The sequence below is a fragment of the Marmota flaviventris genome, chromosome X (assembly GCF_047511675.1).
Source record: "Marmota flaviventris isolate mMarFla1 chromosome X, mMarFla1.hap1, whole genome shotgun sequence".
Taxonomy (NCBI): Eukaryota; Metazoa; Chordata; class Mammalia; order Rodentia; family Sciuridae; genus Marmota; species Marmota flaviventris.
Window position 1 is genome coordinate 115,384,315 of NC_092518.1, and position 18,036 is coordinate 115,402,350.

An 18,036-nucleotide genomic window follows, 5' to 3' on the forward strand; every position below is an offset into this window, starting at 1 on the left:
ATGGCCCAGGAATTAGCCAATAAGCTAATTTCCATTAATTTAATCCAAATATATGAATGACACTGGGTGCAAAGCACAGTGCTAGGCAATTTGAGAAATGTAAAGAAGAATAAGTTTTAGCCACTGTTCTCATTTCTCCTGCTTTTTGAATATTCTAGGAAAACATCAGAGGGTTTGACTGTAATTTAAATAGTAGCAAAAGCAATGCTATTGTAAGATATCTATGCATGTTTAAAATTATAATGACTTCTAATAATAACTTTGGTCTTATGAATGCTTTCACCAGGAAATGATATGAATTTAGGTAAAAATTTGTTCTACCAATATTAAAATATGGTACTTAGATCTGCTGACTGGACCAACAAAATGAGAATGTTACAAGAAGTTCAAGTTGGCCTATTTCCTCTAAGGTCTTGAACACACCTTCTCTGTCAATAGCTTGTTCTTCTAAAATATAGGGACAGATCTAGCAGTGCTTCCATACTGAGGAGGCTGTGCTAGAAAACTTACTATCCAATCTCATTAAACATTTCAATATAAACTTACACTTACGTATGCAAGACATTTCCCTGTATGTTCTCTCTCTCTTTTTTTTAAATTTTCCCCTTACTCTATTTCTCAGGAGGATTTGGTTCTCTTTCCCCCTATGATTTCCAGAACATTTCAAAACTCTTCAAATGAAAATATGCGAGTCATGACTTGTGGGTAGTGAGTTAGGACTTGTGGGGACAGTTAGGGGAGGGCAAACTCTGAGATCTGCCAGCAATTGTTTCTCCCCTTGCTTCCAATGAAGGAAAAGAGCATGTTATTTATACAGCATAAGGTTCCAGATTTTCAGGAATGAAATCTGAGCTCAGCATGTCAACATATTGGTCTGGTGTGTCTTGGAATCTACAGTAGACGGATTTCTTTGTGCTGGGAAACATTAGGAAGGTCAATATTCTTTTCTGATTATTTTTTTCTTTTAAGAAAAGGGTTCAGGCCAGGGTTGTGGCTCAGTGGTAGAGTTCTTGCCTAGCATGTGTGAGGCACTGGGTTTGATCCCTGGCACCATATAAAAATAAACAAATAAAATAAAGGTATTGGGTTCATCTACAACTAAAAAAAATATATTAAAAAAATAAAAGGGTTCATTCTCACACTCTGAAGTGGTGATATTAGATATCATCCAGACAATACACTCAATGGTCGTGCCTACTTCAGTTTCAAACATAAAGCCCCAGGGCAAACAGCTTTTATGTATTCAGTTACATGTTCTTTATTTCACAGATAATGTTTTTCAACAAATACTCTCAGCTTGAGAGGAAATACAGAAATCAACAATCAAGTGAAATAAAAATAATAGTGATGCTAATAACAATAAGTCCCAAATTACAAACAACTCAGAAAAGCATAAATCTAGGCTTTCCAATCAGTCAGGAGTTACTCCAGAAAGGAGAACTGCACAGAAGGAGCAGGTAAGATAGAGGTTTCTGGGCAAAGGTGGGTGATTGGCCCTGTGAGGTAGTAGAAAAAGCACCAGGCTGAGGATCGGAGGACTTGGCTTCTCATACTACCCTCTTTCTGTACTCAGCCTTTCAAATTCAAGAGAAAGAGGTTGGCCTAGACTAGGAGAATGGGCACAGGCTCTGGAGTCTGGCAATTTGAGAGCTGCCTCCTGGTTCTGCCACTGGCCAGAGTAGATAGTTATTCTCTGAGCCTCAGTTTCCTCCTCTATAAATCAAGAATAGTAATACCTTCCTGCCTCTGTTACCCTGAGGATTAAAAAGAACAATGTTTGGGGCTGGGGTTGTGTCTCAGTGGCAGAATACTTGCCTAGCACATGTGAGGCACTGGGTTCAATCCCCAACACCACATAAAGAAACTAAAATAAACAAAGGTCTTGTGTCCATCTACAACTGAAAAATATAAAAAAATAAAAAAGAACAATGTTTTAAAGTGTCTGGCAATGAATAGGCAACACTCAGGAAAATTTTGATTTCTTTCTGGCTTTCTCTTTTTAGCCTTTCAAGTTCTGAAAAAAACCAAGGACCCGATCCAATTTCTTCATCTGCCAAATCCAGTCCACATCTTAGAGAAATCCCCAATTCTCAATCTCTGCAAAACACACACACACCTGAATTACCTCTTTCAGTTTTCCAAATTGCCACTAAAACTTTGTTCCTGGGAAGTATTTGCCCCAGTTCATCATCTCTTAAAAAGCTGATCCACAGGGCTTTTTCTTCCCTAACTCTACTTGAACTTCCCTCCTCCAAAGCCGCAGCTGAGCAAAGTTTAGGGCGAAAGGGACTGCCAGTTCTTTCCCTTTGCAGGCTGTCACAGGCAAGGGCACCACCCAGGAGACAGGATTCCTCTGAGTTTCCCATTTCCACCCCTCCAGGTGTTTTGCTGTAAACCCCAGATTTAGCATATGTTTACTAGGTCTGACAGCCATAGCCTTTGCCCATTTCCCATTCTCTGGCTTGGGGATTAGTGTATTCAAAACCAAGAGTCCCAGCCTGGGGATGTGACTCAGTGGTAGAGCAATTGCTCAGCATGTGAAAAGCCCTGGGTTTCATTTCCGCTCAGCAAAATAACTAAGTAAATAATAAAAAAATAGCAAAAATATAAATAAAAGCTAGGATCACTTTGGAAGTTGAGGTTTCTGGGTGGCTTAACTAATGCGGCATGGGTAGAGGGCTACTAGTTGGTAGCCCTGCTTTGGGAAATGAACTCCTTGTTCAGAACTCCTGAATTCCAGGGAGACTTCAGATATATGTTTATAAAAGGAACATATTTAATTTTATATATTTATAACAGGAATATAACCACATTACACAAATTTTGAAAAGTAAAGGAAAAAAAACCCTCCCTATTCATGCTCACAACTCTTAAACACAGAAGCTGGTAGGATTTTGGTAACTTTTTTCTCAGTTCTTTCTCAGTATGTAAACACACACACACACACACACACACACACACTTTTTTGTACCTTGCTGTGTGTGTGTCTGAGGATTGAACCCTGGGGCACTCTACTACTAAGCTCCATCACCAGCCATATTTATTTTGAGACAGGGTTTGGCTAAATTGCTGAGGCTGGCCTTGAACTTGTGATCCTCCTGCCTCAGCCTTTAAGTAGCTGGGATTACAGGTGTGCACTAACGTGCCCAGTTTATTATAAACTTTTCTATATAGAGAATCCATAGTTATTATTTTAGTAGCTGCAGACTACACCTAATGAGTTTAGTATAGCTTATTTTATAATTCTTCTTGTTGGTCCTTTAGTTGGTTCCCAAAGATTCTCTGTTAAAAGTGAAATGGCAATGAATATATATGACCATAAAGCCTTTTTACTCAAATTTCTCACTATTTTTTTAAAAGTCCTCTCCTAGAAATTGAGATATGGGATTAAACAGGTATGTATAGGTTTATGGTTCCCTAAATCATGTCTAACTGCTTTCCAAAAGTTGGAACCTCTTACCTACAGTGGGTAAGAGTAGCCTTTTATGTTTTGTTTTTGCAGTGCTGGGGATTAACCCAGGGCCTCATCTTGCATGTGCTCTACCACTGAGCCACATCTCCCCAGCCTGGTGAAAATGTCCTTTAGTTCTATCTTTCCCAGCACAAGCTTTTATAAATATTTTTTTGTTGCTTAGAGTGGTGGCACACTCTCATAATCCCAGCAACTTGAAAGGGTGAAGCAGGAGGATCACAAGTTTGAGGCCAGTCTCCACAATTTAGCAAGATTTTGTCTGAAATAAAAAAAATAAAAAGAGCTGGGAATGTAGCTCAATGATAGAGTGCCCCTGGGTTCAATCCCCAATACTGCAAAATAAATAAATAAATTAAATCAAATAAAAAATAGATGTTCATTTTTTCCAGGGTAACCATATATGTAAACACACACACATACATATATATACACACACACACACCCCACACACGTTGTTTTTTTTCCAATGCCAAGGATTGAATTCAAAGCCTTGCACATGCTAAGCACATACTTAATCACTGAACTACACCCCCAGCCCAAATTTTTGTTTTCTGAGATGGGATTTCACTATATTGCCCAGGCTGGTCTCAAACTGCTGGGCTCAAGTGATCCTCCTGCCTTGGCCTTCAGAGTAGCTGGGACTACAGGCATGCATGCCACACCCAGCCAGGGTAACTATATTTTGATTTACAGTGAAAGGAACAATGTTTGTCCCTTTGAATTTGACTACTCATTTTTTTCTGTTATTATTTTTTAAGGAAGCCTTTTGAAATGAATGGGATTTGAATGTAAAAAACCAAAAACCAAACACACAAATAAAAACCTTCAGAATAAAAATGTAAGGTTGTTCCAGTAATGATGTTAAAGGAGAAATGGCAAAGTATAAGTCCTTCACGAAAAGGACAGAATAGGATATGGGTTTGGGAGGGGCTAATATTGGAAGCCCAGCCTGTTGATGTGATTCCAGCTACAGGTGTGAGAAATAAGTGTCTAGACTAACTGAAAGCAAGAGACTGGGGTGTAGATGCCACAGTCTGGCTGGGCACAAAATAACCGAGCCGCCATGAGGCACTTGTAGGTTCAAACAGGAACTCCTTTATTGCCAGAACTCCACCGGCACTCCACGCACATTCCCTGGGAACTCTCTTAGCTCTCTGTCTGGCCCCGTGAGAACTCAAAAGTAGTAGGCTCCCGAGGCAGCAGGAGCCGCCCTACTGCTGGACAGCAGGGGTCCATATACAACTGAATACACAGCCTGTTTCAATTCAGCATCATCCAGTCACAGCAATTATACACAGCTTTACTTAATTATCATTCTTAATGGCTCACTGGTGTCACCTCTCAACCACTCCTTCTGGCAATGCCAGAGAGCTGTGGCTCTCAACATGTAGACATGAAATCAGCATCAAGGATTTGGCATAGAGTGATGAAAGATAAGCAAAGTTTGAATTTGTTAAAGAAACAGAGGACTGGAGTGGTGGTACACAGCTTTAATCTCAGCGACTAGGGAGGCCGGGGGAGGAGGATGGTAAATTTGAGACCAGCCTCAACCACTTGGTGAGGCCCTATCTCACAATAAAATAAGAAGGGTTGGGGAAGCAGCTCACTAGTAAAGCACCTCTGGGTTCAAACCCCAGTACGGAAAGAAAGAAGGAACAAAGAAAGCAAAGAAATGACACAGTGTGTATCAGGTATAGGGGCGAGGGGAAAGATTATTGTGCCTCCTGCTTGCCTGCTGTTTCTTTCTCCCTCCCTCTCTTCCCCTCCCCCACCTGCAGTGCTGGGAAAATGGAGCCCATACACGCCAATCACAAGCTCTACCACTGAGCTACATCCCCAGCCCCTGTGGGCTATTTTTCAAACCCCTTCCTTGTTCTTGTCTCTGGAACTTTTGGGAGACTATGTTTTTTAAAAAAATATATTTATTTTTTAGTTGTAGATGGACACAATGTTAGGTCGGTGGTGGCGACTTAGTGGCAACTTAGAACAAAGCAGCCTGCGCCGGAAAAGAGGGAAAAGAACATCAATCAGATGCTGGTGGAAATGCCTGTCAATCAGCCAGATCTCCTGACTAATGCCTGTCAATCAGCAGGACCCCCTGGCCAATCCTGGAGTTCAGCCAACTCCCCTGACCAACTCCAAGGGGGCAAGGGACCCTAGAAACACCTTTTCCTGTCCCAAGCCCTTCCCTCCATGCTGTAAGCCCCATAAAAATCCAGTCTGGTCGAGCTTCCATGCAGTTTCTCCTCAGACCCTTCCCCTGTCCCCTCTGTGGGTCTGATCAAGTTCCGCCCGGGAGTGATATCTCAATAAAGCCTCCCCCTCCTGATCTGACACACAATACCTTTGTTTAATTTATTTTTATGTGTTGCTGAGGATTAAACCCTGTGCCTCATCCACGCTAGGCAAGCTATGTACCCCTGAGCCACAACCCCTGCCCCTTGGGAGACTATCTTAATGAATCATTACAACAACCCAGGAGAATAGTCTTACTATTGTCTTTTACAGATGTAGAAACAGAATCAGAGAGGTTTAGTGTCACAGCCAGCATCTCACATACATTACAAGTGGTAGAAGTGAGGATTTAAAACCAGGCCTTGCTGTTTCAAACCTAGCATCCTCAGGATCAAGAACAAGATGTGGATATAGAAAGAGAAACAGCATTTATCCAGATCACCAGCAGAGAAAGACCAGAGAGGCTATTGGCCCCCATCATAATTTAGGAGACAGGGCTGGAGGCAGCCACAATCTTAGCCTCAGTCTGATGAATTGCCCTTGAAGTCTGCTTAGCAAGATCCAACAAAGATTTGGATTTCTAAATCCTCAGCAACTTGAAGTCCTGGTGTCTTATAGCTTTGTCACTGCCTCATTTGGGAGGCCACCTCCTTTTTTGGGGGGTAGAGCAGGGCGAGGGATTGAACCCAGGGCCTTGCACATGCTAAGAGTTTCTTTCTTTCTTCCTTCCTTCCTTCCTTTTTCTTTCTTTCTTTCTTTTTAAAAATATTTTTAGTTGTAGACAGACACAATACCTTTATTTTGCTTATTTTTTTTTTATGTAGTGCTGGGGATCAAACCCAGCACCTCACATGTGCTAGGGGGGTGATCTACCACTGAACCACAACCCCAGCCTGCTTAGAATACTTTCTATCAATGAACTATACCCCCAGCATCCATTTCCTCTTAGGACCAGCATAGTGAATGTGGAAATGTGAGGATCTTTGTTTGCCTAAACATGCTTTATTCTCCCCTAGATCAATGAAAGAATGTGTCCCGTGCTCAATTTCAAGTGCCTCTTCTCCCTCCCTATTAAAGTGGAAACTCTACCAGGCTTAGGGGGTTTGTGGCAGACAAAGCCAGACTTTTGCCTTCTTTGCCCTCTTTTCAACTCCTCATTATTTCTCTAAAAAAATGCATTGAGTTTGAAATATAGATTTGAAATATAGGTTGTGCTGATCACCAGTTCACATGTGTTCTGATTTCACCACTTTCTATTCTGCGTATAATTGTTGGGGCTCAAAAAATAAAACCCCAGAGTGAAGACCTCTGAAGCAGCCTTGGAAGCAAAGTTTTTCTCTGATCATTGCTTTTTGTTGTTGTTATTGTTTTTAGATGTACATGATAGTAGAGTGTACTTAAAAACTATTTTTTTTTTAGTTGTGGATGAACACAATACCTTTATTTTATTTATTTCATCTTTATATGGTGCTGAGGATCAAACCCAGTGCCTCATGTGTGGTACATGACCACTCTACCACTGAGCTACAACCCCAGCCCCAGTAGAGTATATTTTGACATATTATACGTACATGGAGTATAATTTATCCTAATTAGGATCTCATTCTTGTGGTTGTACATGATGTGGAGTTACACTGGTTGAGTATTCATATAGGAACAAAGGAAAGTTATGTCCACTTCATTCTATAGTCTTTCCTACTCCCCTCCCCCTCCCTTCCCATCATTACCCTTTGTTGAATCCAGTGAACTTCTATTCTTCCCCTCCCCTTTCATTATTATGTGTTAGCATCCACACATTAGAGAGAACATTTGGCCTTTGGTTTTTTTCTGATCATCTCTTGTACACTGACCTCCCACCTACCCCTAACCCCACCTCAAGGCAACTAATAGAATTTCTCTTCCCCAAGGAAGGTCATAGTAACTAGACCCCTTTCCCCCAAAGCCAGCCATAAAACCTAAAAATATTACTCTATCCTTGCCCTGCCTTTCTGTCTTGGAGCTAGCTAGTCATAAAGAAATTCCCCGACCTTGTCTGATGGTAGATCATAAGACCCCCATTCCAGAAGGGGTCCTGTGCTATACCTGGAGGAAGGAATGCTGCCCAAAGGCGCCTCGAAGAATCTGAACAGACAGGCCTTGCTGGGTTTCCCAGTCAATCTCTCTTTCTCTCTCTCTCTTTTTGGTGCAGCCCTGGGGATCCAACTCAGAGCCCCATGCATGCTAGGCAAGCACTCTACCACTGAGTCACAACCCCAGTCCTCCCCATCATCCTTTAGCATTAGATTACAGTCTTTTGTCCAGTCATGTTTCTACATGGCTGTCCATGCTTCATCAAACCAAAGCAGAAAAATGGATAGTTCACCCTGTGTCTTTAGATCCTCATTTTTAAAAAATATTTATGTTTTTAGTTGTAGTTGGACACAATACCTTTATTTATGTATGTATTTATTTATTTATATGTGGTGCTGAGAATTGAACCCAGGGCCTCACATGTGCTAGTCAAGTGCTCTACCACTGAGCTGCAGTCTCAGCCCTGGATCCTCATTTTGAAGGCTCTGTTCACATACAACTATGATAAAATAAATTTTTTATGCTTTTCCCTTGTTAATCTGTCCTTTGTTATAGGGGTGTCAGCCATGACCCTTTATCATGGGCAGGAAAAGGGATCACTCCCTTTTTCTTCCCTTACATAGTCTTTGAAAGTATACTTGTATAGCATCCATCATTTGGAAATTTGAGTGACAGAGTATAGTCATGGAATCAGGAAAATGTCTCAGTTTGGCTAGTTTCAAGGCCTCAATTTCCAGAACTCCCACACTCAACACTCAGCAAGGAAGGAAACCCAGCTGGCTTATTTTCTTAAGAGATCAAGTTTTTGTGTTATAATTGTTAATAATTACATATATGTATATGTATACATAAATCTGAAAGGAAATACTCCAAACATTAGCATCAAAATGGCCAATTTTTAGGAATTAATGTATTTTCCTTAAATTTCCATAACAAGGATTATTTGCTTTGGTATTTGGAAACATGGTAAGAAAATAGTAAGAATGATGTATTAAAAATGCCCCATTGGATGGGCTAGGGTTGTGGCTCAGCGGTAGAGTACTCGCCTAGCACTTGCGAGACCCTGAGTTCAATCCTCAGCACCATGTAACAATAAATAAATAAAATAAAGGTATTGTGTTCAACTACAAGTAAAAAATAAATAATTTTTTTAAATGCCCCATCTGGGCTGGGGTTGTAGCTCAGTGGTAGAGTGCTTGCCTAGCATGTGTGAGGCCCTGGGTTCGATTCTCAGCACCATATGTAAATAAATAAAATAAATGTCCATTGATAACTAAAAAAATATTTTTTTAAAAAAAAATGCCCCATTGGATTGGGGCTGGGGGAGGAGCTCTGGTATTGCAAGTGCCTAGCATGCCCTAGCATGCACAAGGCCCTGGGACCAATCCCCAGTACCCGCCCCCCACAATACACTGCATTTAGGACCCTTAATATGATCAGTCACCTAGCATGCATTCACTAAGTTCTGTAGTAAAATGTGCTGGCCTGGAGCTAGGCAATGGGGGCAGGGGGCAGGGAGATTCAAAGAGAAAGGTGGGCAGGATTTGATTCAGAGGTACAACAAAGACCTAGAAAGTGGGAAGCCTTGGGTTCCATCCCCAGCACTGCAAAAATAAATAAATAAAGTGGTCAGTGATCATATATCAAATGCGTATTATTTACCATATATAGTTTGGACTTTGACTCATTCATCCTCCAACACCTGGGATGTCAGTTTTCACTGTAGTGGTAACACACATGAGAAAACTGAGACTTTGAGAGATCATGTGGCCTGGCTAAGTCCAAATATTAAGTTAGTGGAAATACTGGGCCCAGAGGCAGATCTGCCTATTTTAGAGCCTGTGCTCATTAATTATATGCCATTTTCTCTCATTATACATACACTCATACACATGCAATATGATTCCTGGCCTTTTAACCTTACAGTCAAGTAGAAAAGATAAGAGAGGTTACAAATACAGGCAGTCCTTGGTTGATGAATACTCATTAGAGAGAGAAGTCTTTCCTGTATCCCAGCTGGAAACTCCACCTCTTGGGTGCTTTAGAAGGCTAGGCTGGGCTGCAGAAAACTTGCTTTGAGACACAATAGTCTTGTTTTATGTGATCTGACCAAGACTGGGATTTACCACTGCAGTTTCAAGTCCTTGGATATAAATGTAGGATTCATTCCATTCTGCCTTTAACAAGTGCTTCTCAGACCTGAATATACTTATGAATCACCTGGGGATCTCATTAAAATGCAGATTCAGGGAAAGAGTAGGTGTGGGAGTGGGGCTGAGATTCTGCTTTTTGTTGTCTTAGTTGTTTTTGGTACTGGGGGTTGAACCCAGGGGTAGCTAGTTCTACTACTGAGCTACACCCCCAGCACTTTTTAAATTTTTATTTGAGACAGGATCTCACTAAGTTGTCAAGGCAGGCCTCAAACTTGAGATCCTACTGCCTCAGTCTCCTGAGTCTCTGGGATTACAGGAGTGGGCCACTTCAACCAGTTGAGATTCTGCAAGCTCTCAGGTGATGAGGATGCTTCTAGTTTGAGGATTGGGTAACAGGAACTAAGGAGTGGATGAGTTACTCCAGATCCCAAACTCAATCTTCTCTGCAGCTCTAGGCCAAGTGCTGAGATGCTCCTTATCGCTCTGTGGGTCAAAGGAAGAGCCTAAGGCCCAGAACTGCACTAAAAAGAATTGCCCAGTACTGAACCTCACCCCTGTGAAAGGGCAAGGGATTGTGAGGCTCAGCTCAGGACTGCAATGGCAGCCTTGTCCCAGGGAAGATGCCAGTACTCACTTTAACCTCAATGTGGATGAAATATGCTCTTCTCCCAGTCCCTCTGCAGCTTTTGGCCACTACCTCCAGGCCACAAAGGGGGCCAGAAGTCTGCTCTTCCCTGTGGGAGCTAGGGAAACACTTCCTGCCTGGCAGGATGGTTTTAGGTGTGGTGTCATATGGGGAGATGGAGATACTGCTCCCCATTCAGGGGAGCATCCTAGCTATCCCCAAGTGAAGTGAGAAGAGGGTGGGGAGGGTTCTAGAGAACATTTGGCATTTTTCTTTTAATTTAGTTTTAATTTTTGGTACTGGTGATGGAACCCAGAGGCATTGAACTACATCCCCAGCACTTTTTTTTTTTTTTTTAATTTTAGGACAGGATCTCACTAACTTGTTGAGGCTGGCTTCCAACTTGCCATCTTCCTTTCTTAGCCTCCTGAGTTCCTGGGATTATAGGTGTGCTCCACTGTGCCAGGCTAATTTTTTTTTTTTTTACAAAATATTTACAGTTTATTTCACATAAAGCTTTACCACAGCCACCAGCTATATGTTTCATTTTTACATCTTCAATTTTTTTTAAATTATAAAAATACCTAACATAAGAAATGTGAAAGACGAAAAATAAATGACTTATAATCTCACTGCTCCAATACAACTGATTTCTTCATCTTCCCTTTTGTTATTGTTCATATATGTCTTACCTCTTAGGAAGTTGCATTTACTTCTTCTGCTGGCTTTAATGTCCCTTCTGACCTCCAAAAGCTTTTTTTGTGAATTGCATCTTTCACTTTGTTTGTGTGAGTCTCTTGCCCTTAGACTGAAAATCCTTGAGGGGAGGAGATCATAAATTTTCACCTTTATACCTCCTATACCTAGCACAACACCTGGTAAGTAGTAAGTATTCAGTAAGTTTTCTCGAATGAATTAATACACATGTGCATAGTCATCATAATGAAAAATATGTAATTTTATAATTTGCTTCTGTTACTGAGTCTCAGGGTACATATGTTTTTGTCTTCTGTTACTTATTTTTTCACATTAATACATTTCAATAGTGTCTTAAAGTGTTTTTTTTCCATTAATGGAAAGTCATTTCCTTAATCATTTTCCTCTTATTGGAAATGGTTGTTTTCAGCCTTACACTATTGAGAATAATACTGAACCAAATACCATCATACACAGGTCTTCTTGTTAGGTTTTTTTTTTTTTTTCAATGAACGAAATTACTAAGAGTAACTAGGCATGGTGGCACATGCCTGTAATCCAAGTGACTCAGGAAGCTGAGGCAGGAGGTTTAGTCCCTGATACCAAAAAAAATTTTTTTAAAAATTGCTAAAAGTGATGCTTTTTTAGTTATTAGTGATGTTTTGCTTCTCAAGAAGGTTAAATCAACTTACAGTACCATTGTGCAGATGTAATGTTTTAACCACAATTCTATCAACATAGTAATTTCAAATTATTTTTACAATTGGCTGGAGGCATGGCTCAGTGGTCGATTATTTGCTTAACATGCTCAAAGTCTTGGGTTTTGAATTCCAGCACTATCTTAAAAAGTATTCTTGTGTATTTATTTTCAAATATTATCACATAATTTTTATTCCTTCCATTCAAATTAAATGAGACTTAATGAACATATTTAATGTGGACATATATGTAATCTACACTCAAAAACCTAGATATAGTTAGAGGTTCATGGGTGTCCAGAAGTTCATGTGTACTCTATATAGAAAAATACAAGAGTAAAATTTCATAGGAAAAAAAATGTCTTGGGGGGGCTGGGGTTGTGGCTCAGTAGGAGAGTGCTTACCTAGCACGTGTGAGGTGCTAGATTTGATCCTCGGAACCATATAAAAATAAATAAATAAAATAAAGTTATTGTGTCCAATTACAACTAAAAATTTAGAAAAAAAATGTCTCTAAGGAGTGACATAGAGGGCGGGGCTGTAGCTCAGTGGTAGAGCACCTGCCTTGTTCCGGTGACACACTGAGTTCTATCCTCAGCACCACATAAAAATAAATAGATAAAATAAAGGTATTGTGTCCATCTGCAACTAAAAATTAAAAAAAAAATAGTAATGTAGACATCCCAGCACAGACCAGACATCATGAGGCAGGGACACTCTCTGAGGCACCTATGAAAGGATTTGTTTTGCACCAGCTCTAAGACTCCTCCTTCAGCCACACTGGTTTGAACTTCAGCATATTTATAGTAAAGAAGGGGAGATACTTGGATGCTATTGCTAATGTTCTTTATGCCTCCCTGAATATGAAAATTTCCCCCAGATATTATTTCCCTTCTGTCTAAAGTATCTTCTATTTATTATAGTACAGGGCTAATGATAAGAGTTCTCTAAGTTTTCTTTTATTTGAAGATGTCTTTGACAGGACAGTTCTCCAGTGGCCTTGGACTAAACCAGTTCTCCCAGGGATTACAGGCATGTACCACCATGCTCAGCTTACCTTCAGTCTTGAAAGATAATTTCAGAACTCTGGGTTAATTGTTTGTCTTTCAACACTTTAAAGGTGTTGTTTCATTGTCTTTTGGTCTTTATGGTTTTTGATAAGAAGCTCATCATCATTTGAATTATTATTCCGCTGTAAGTATTTTGTTTCTCTGAACTCTATTTATTTTTTAAATTTTTTTGTACCAGGGATCAAAACAAGGGGCTTGCACAAGATTTACTTTTTTGTATCAGGGATCAAACCAAGGGGCTTGCACAAAGATTCTACCACTGAGCTACATCCCCAGCTGAATATTTATTTTTTATCTTTGGTTTTCATTCACTTGATTGTGATATATCAGGCATAATTTCTTCATCTTTTTAATATTTGTTTTTTAGTTGTAGGTGGACACAATATCTTTTTTTAAAATTTATATTTTAGTTGTAGTTGGACCCAATAGCTTTATTTTATTTATTTATTTATTTTTATGTGGTGCTGAGGATCAAACCCAGGGCCTCACACGTGCTAGGCAAGTGCTCTACCACTGAACCACAACCACAGCCCTGGACACAATATCTTTATTTCATTTTTATATGGTGCTAAGGATCAAACCCAGTGCCTCATGCGTGCCAAGCAAGCACTCTATCTCTGAGCCACAACCCCAGCCCTATTTATCTTTTTTTATAACTTTATTTTGTTTATTTATTTTTATGTGGTATTGAGGATTGAACCCAATACCTCACATATGCGAGGCAAGTGCTCTACCACTGAGCCACAACCCCAGAATTTCTTCATCTTTATCTTATTCAGCATTCACAAAATTTTGGAAATTTCTGGACATTGCTTAAATTTTAGGGCTGGCAATGTAGCTCAGTGGTGGAGTTAACATTCCACCTAGCCTAGCATGCATAAGGCCTTGGGTTCAATCCCCAGCACTGCAAAAAGAAACAAACAATTACAACTTCTTATTCTAGGACAATAAGCCATATGTTGAATATTTTAATATTGTCCCACAGAATCTTGAGGTTCCATTCGTTTTATTTTTCCTATCTTTGTTCTTCTTCAGATTGAAGAATTTCTATTGATCTATCTTCATATTCACTCTGTTATCTTTTCCCTTTTCCACTCTTAAGCCCATTCAGTGATTTATTTATTTTCTCTAGCTACTGTATTTTTCAATTCTAGAGTTTGGTTATGATATGAGTACCAGAAATATTATAGGATTATTGACAGTTGACTGTATTAATTAGTGAATGAGTATTGATTGAATAGTGAATGACTATAAGCAATGTGTCCATGATGTAATGTGAACTGTAGAACTTCCACTTAAGTTAGTGATATAAGAGTCTATACCCAAGGTGTAACCAGGTACACCCCAGAGCTCACCCAGTTATCAGCTGCAAGCACAACTGAACTTAGATTTAAAAACCTAGACTTCTGGGGCCCAGCAGGACTAACAGGACCTGGACAGAGAGACTCAGAACTCTGCCACTGTTCCCCCTGCATCAGACTCCTCCTGCCTGGATCAAGTTCCAGTGATCCAGACATAAGACACATCACAGGTGAGCGTTTGGGACCCTTGGGTGTAGACTCAGTAGGACTTAGAATTAGGATGTGTGTCTGAAGTGTGATGAGCATTAATAAAATAAATTTGATTGAATCTAACTGCCTCAGATTGAGTCTATAGTAACTGCATGTGACAGGTTATTTATTTATTTATTTTTGTACTGGGGATTGAACCCAGTGGTACTTTACTACTGAGCTACATCCTTGGCCTTTTTTTAAAAAAATTTAAGATAGGGTCTTGCTCAGTTTCTTGGGACCTCACTAAGTTGCTCAAACTGGCTGTAAACTTGTGATTATCCTGCCTCAGTCTCCCAAGTCACTGGGAGTACAGATGTGGGGCACCATGTCTGGCATAACACCCTTAAAAACCTTGTCTGATAAGTCTAATATCTGAATCATACCAGGATTGAATAAACTGCTGTCTTTTCTCTATATGTCAAGTAATTTGGGATTGTATGATAGACAGTAATTTGCTGGTTTGTGGAGACTCTGAATTCTGGTATATTCTTATAAGAAGTGTTGGTCTTCTTTTGTTTCTGATGCAATTAACTTGCTCAATCTCAGATTGCAAACTCAGTCACCTATGATGGTCTTTAGCTCCATATTTACTTCAAATTTTTTAGCCTTAAGTCTAAAGTGATTGTAGCCTACCCCAGTTATGCATGGTTCAAAGGCCAAGATTCAAGGACCAAGGCGTTAGATAGACATCTTAGCAGACTTTATGCACAGGGTGTGGGGCTTTCTTGATTTGCCTTTCTCCTTCCTAGAATTCCCCAAATATAGTTTAAATGGCTATTGTTAACCTGGTCTCTGATATCTGGTTCTTTAGGCCAGAAACATGACAGGTTTTCTATTACAATTTTAGCTGTCTTGTGGCAGCCTGCACTTTAAGCTAAAGTCATAAAAATGGAAACTTATCCCATGCCAGTCCTTTCTTTCCAGTTTCAGTTCTCATCCCAAATTTGCTTGTTTCTTTCCTCTCATGCTCCAGAATCTCCAGGTTTCTTTCTTTTCTTTGTATGTGTTCCCTAGAGTCTTTAGTTGTTAATTGCAGGGAAGGTACTGTCTTAACCACTTATTCATCCATACTGAATTTCATACAAAAGGACCTTTGGGAACTTACCACTTATTACAAAATGTACATATAGCCATTTAGAAATTATACAACAAAGAATATAAAACCACCCTTAATCTGATTTTTAAAAGATTTCTTTTTGCACTACTGAGGATTGAACCAAGGACCTCACACAAGCTAGGCAAGCACTATATCACTCAAATACACCCCCAGCCCCTCTAAAAGGTATATGTAACATTTTGGTATACTTTCTTCTAGGTGGTTTTTGTTTTTGTCTTTTTTTTTGGAAATGATCAAATTTTCATATATTAACATTAGAAGAAACATTTTCACAGTAAAACAGGAGCACACTATAGATTTTATATTGTAACCTGCTTCACTCTTCCTCACTCCACAATTTAGCATTATATAATAAACAAGGAAAAAGAGCTATTCTGGGTTTAAGAATAAAGGATTAGAGAGTTTACTGAAGACGGATTGAAAATTGAGGTCTTAGATCTAAAGGCAGATGGTACTGAGAGTTGATACCTTTGATGTAATACCTCTTTAATGAGGTCTTACACACACCTTTGAGGGTGAGGTCAACAAAAGGTCTCCAGCCCCTCCCTACCCTTGCAGCAAAGCAGCATAGAGGGAACAGTATCTTTTTTTCAACTCTAACTACTTGGGGAGGAACTGAGGGTTTGGGATGGAGCTGTGGTTTCTTCTTCTAACTCCTGGCTTTTGGAAACTCTAATAGGAGGAAGTCCCAGCTCTTGAGTCTGTGGTGGACTAGGCAGGCCACACAGAAAGCTCTGCAGGATGCTGGGAGCCACCATGATTGCTGGGGAGCCCCTCCAGCTGCAGGCCCTGATTAGTGCTAAATGCACTTGGAGGAGGGAGGAGGAGCACTGAGGTCATGGAGTACAGCTAATATTTGTGTATTGATTTGACTTTTCAGCTGTTATCAACCATAGCTAGGGAGACCATCCTTCAGAGTCAAATTACCTTTTGAGAATTCATCTGTTCTTCAGAATCCCTCTCCCCTTGAATAGGTTTGACCTGAGGTCACAACCCTTTCCTAACTATTGGTTCTAATTGTTGAAGTTTTGATTAGATATTTAGACCTGGATCCTCCATTCAATTTTGTCAGCCTCTGACCTCCAACTCAAGATTGTTTGAGCTCATCATTTCCCTCTAGGGCTTACTCATTTTCTTGCCTTTCCTGTTACATTCAGGACATCATCCTCACTGACTCCTCCCTCTCTCAGGCCTCCATCTTCTGATAAGTTAGGACCTTTATTTTGTGAAGAGGAACCAGTAAAGGATTTTTTTTTCGGGGGGGTACTGGAGATTGAATTCAGGGACACTCAACCACTGAGCCACATCCCCAGCCCTGTTTTGTATTTTATTTAGTGACAGGGTCTCCCTGAGTTGCTGAGTACTTCACTTTTGCTGAGGCTGGCTTTGAACTCAAGATCCTCCTGTCTCAGCCTCCTGAGCCACTGGGATTACAGGCATATGACACCTTGCCTGACTCCACTAAAGGATTTTGAGTAGAAGAGTAAGATGTTATCAGAATGCCAGGCATAGTAGTGTGTGCCTGTAATCCCAGTGGCTCAGGAGGCTGAGGCAGGAGGCATGCAAGTTCAAGCCAGACTCAGCAATTTAGCAAGGCCCTAAGCAATTCAGTGAGAACCTGTCTCAAATAAAAATATAAAAATAAAAAAGGCTGGGGATGTGGCTCTGTGGTAAAGCACCCCTGGGTTCAATCCCTGGAATCAAAAACAAATTAATAAAAGATGTGTTCAGATATGGAGTTTAATGAAAATAAATGCAGTGTGGAGGGACAAAGTTAGATGAGAGGTAGAGACATTAGTTTGGATACTGGCAATAGACCATGCAAGAGATGAAAGAGTAATTGTGAAATGGAGGAGGGAATTTTAAGGAGCAACTCATAAATGAAATACTTAAAATGTTTCAAAATTAGAGGGAATCTCAAAAGTTGAAAGGATGGTTAATGTTATGTAAATTTCACTTCTTTAACATAAACTATTTAATGAGGTATTACACACATAAAAAAAGTTCACTAATCATTTGTCAGCTTGCTGAATTTTTACACCTGAACACACCTCTGCAGCCATGATCCAGATCAAGAAACAGAACATTATGACCACCCAGAAGCCCCCTTAACTTGCCCTCCCTGTCACCTACTCCCCTCCAAGGGTGGTCACTAATCTGACATTTAACACTATAGATTAATTTTGCCTGTCTTTAATTATATGAATGGAATCCTATAGTGTAAGTTATTTTGTGTTCGGCTTCTTTTACTCAAAATGTCAACATGTTTTTTTTGGGTTTTTTTTTTTTTTTTTTTTTGGTACCAGGGATTGAACCCAGGGGCTCTTAACCACTGAGCAACATCCCT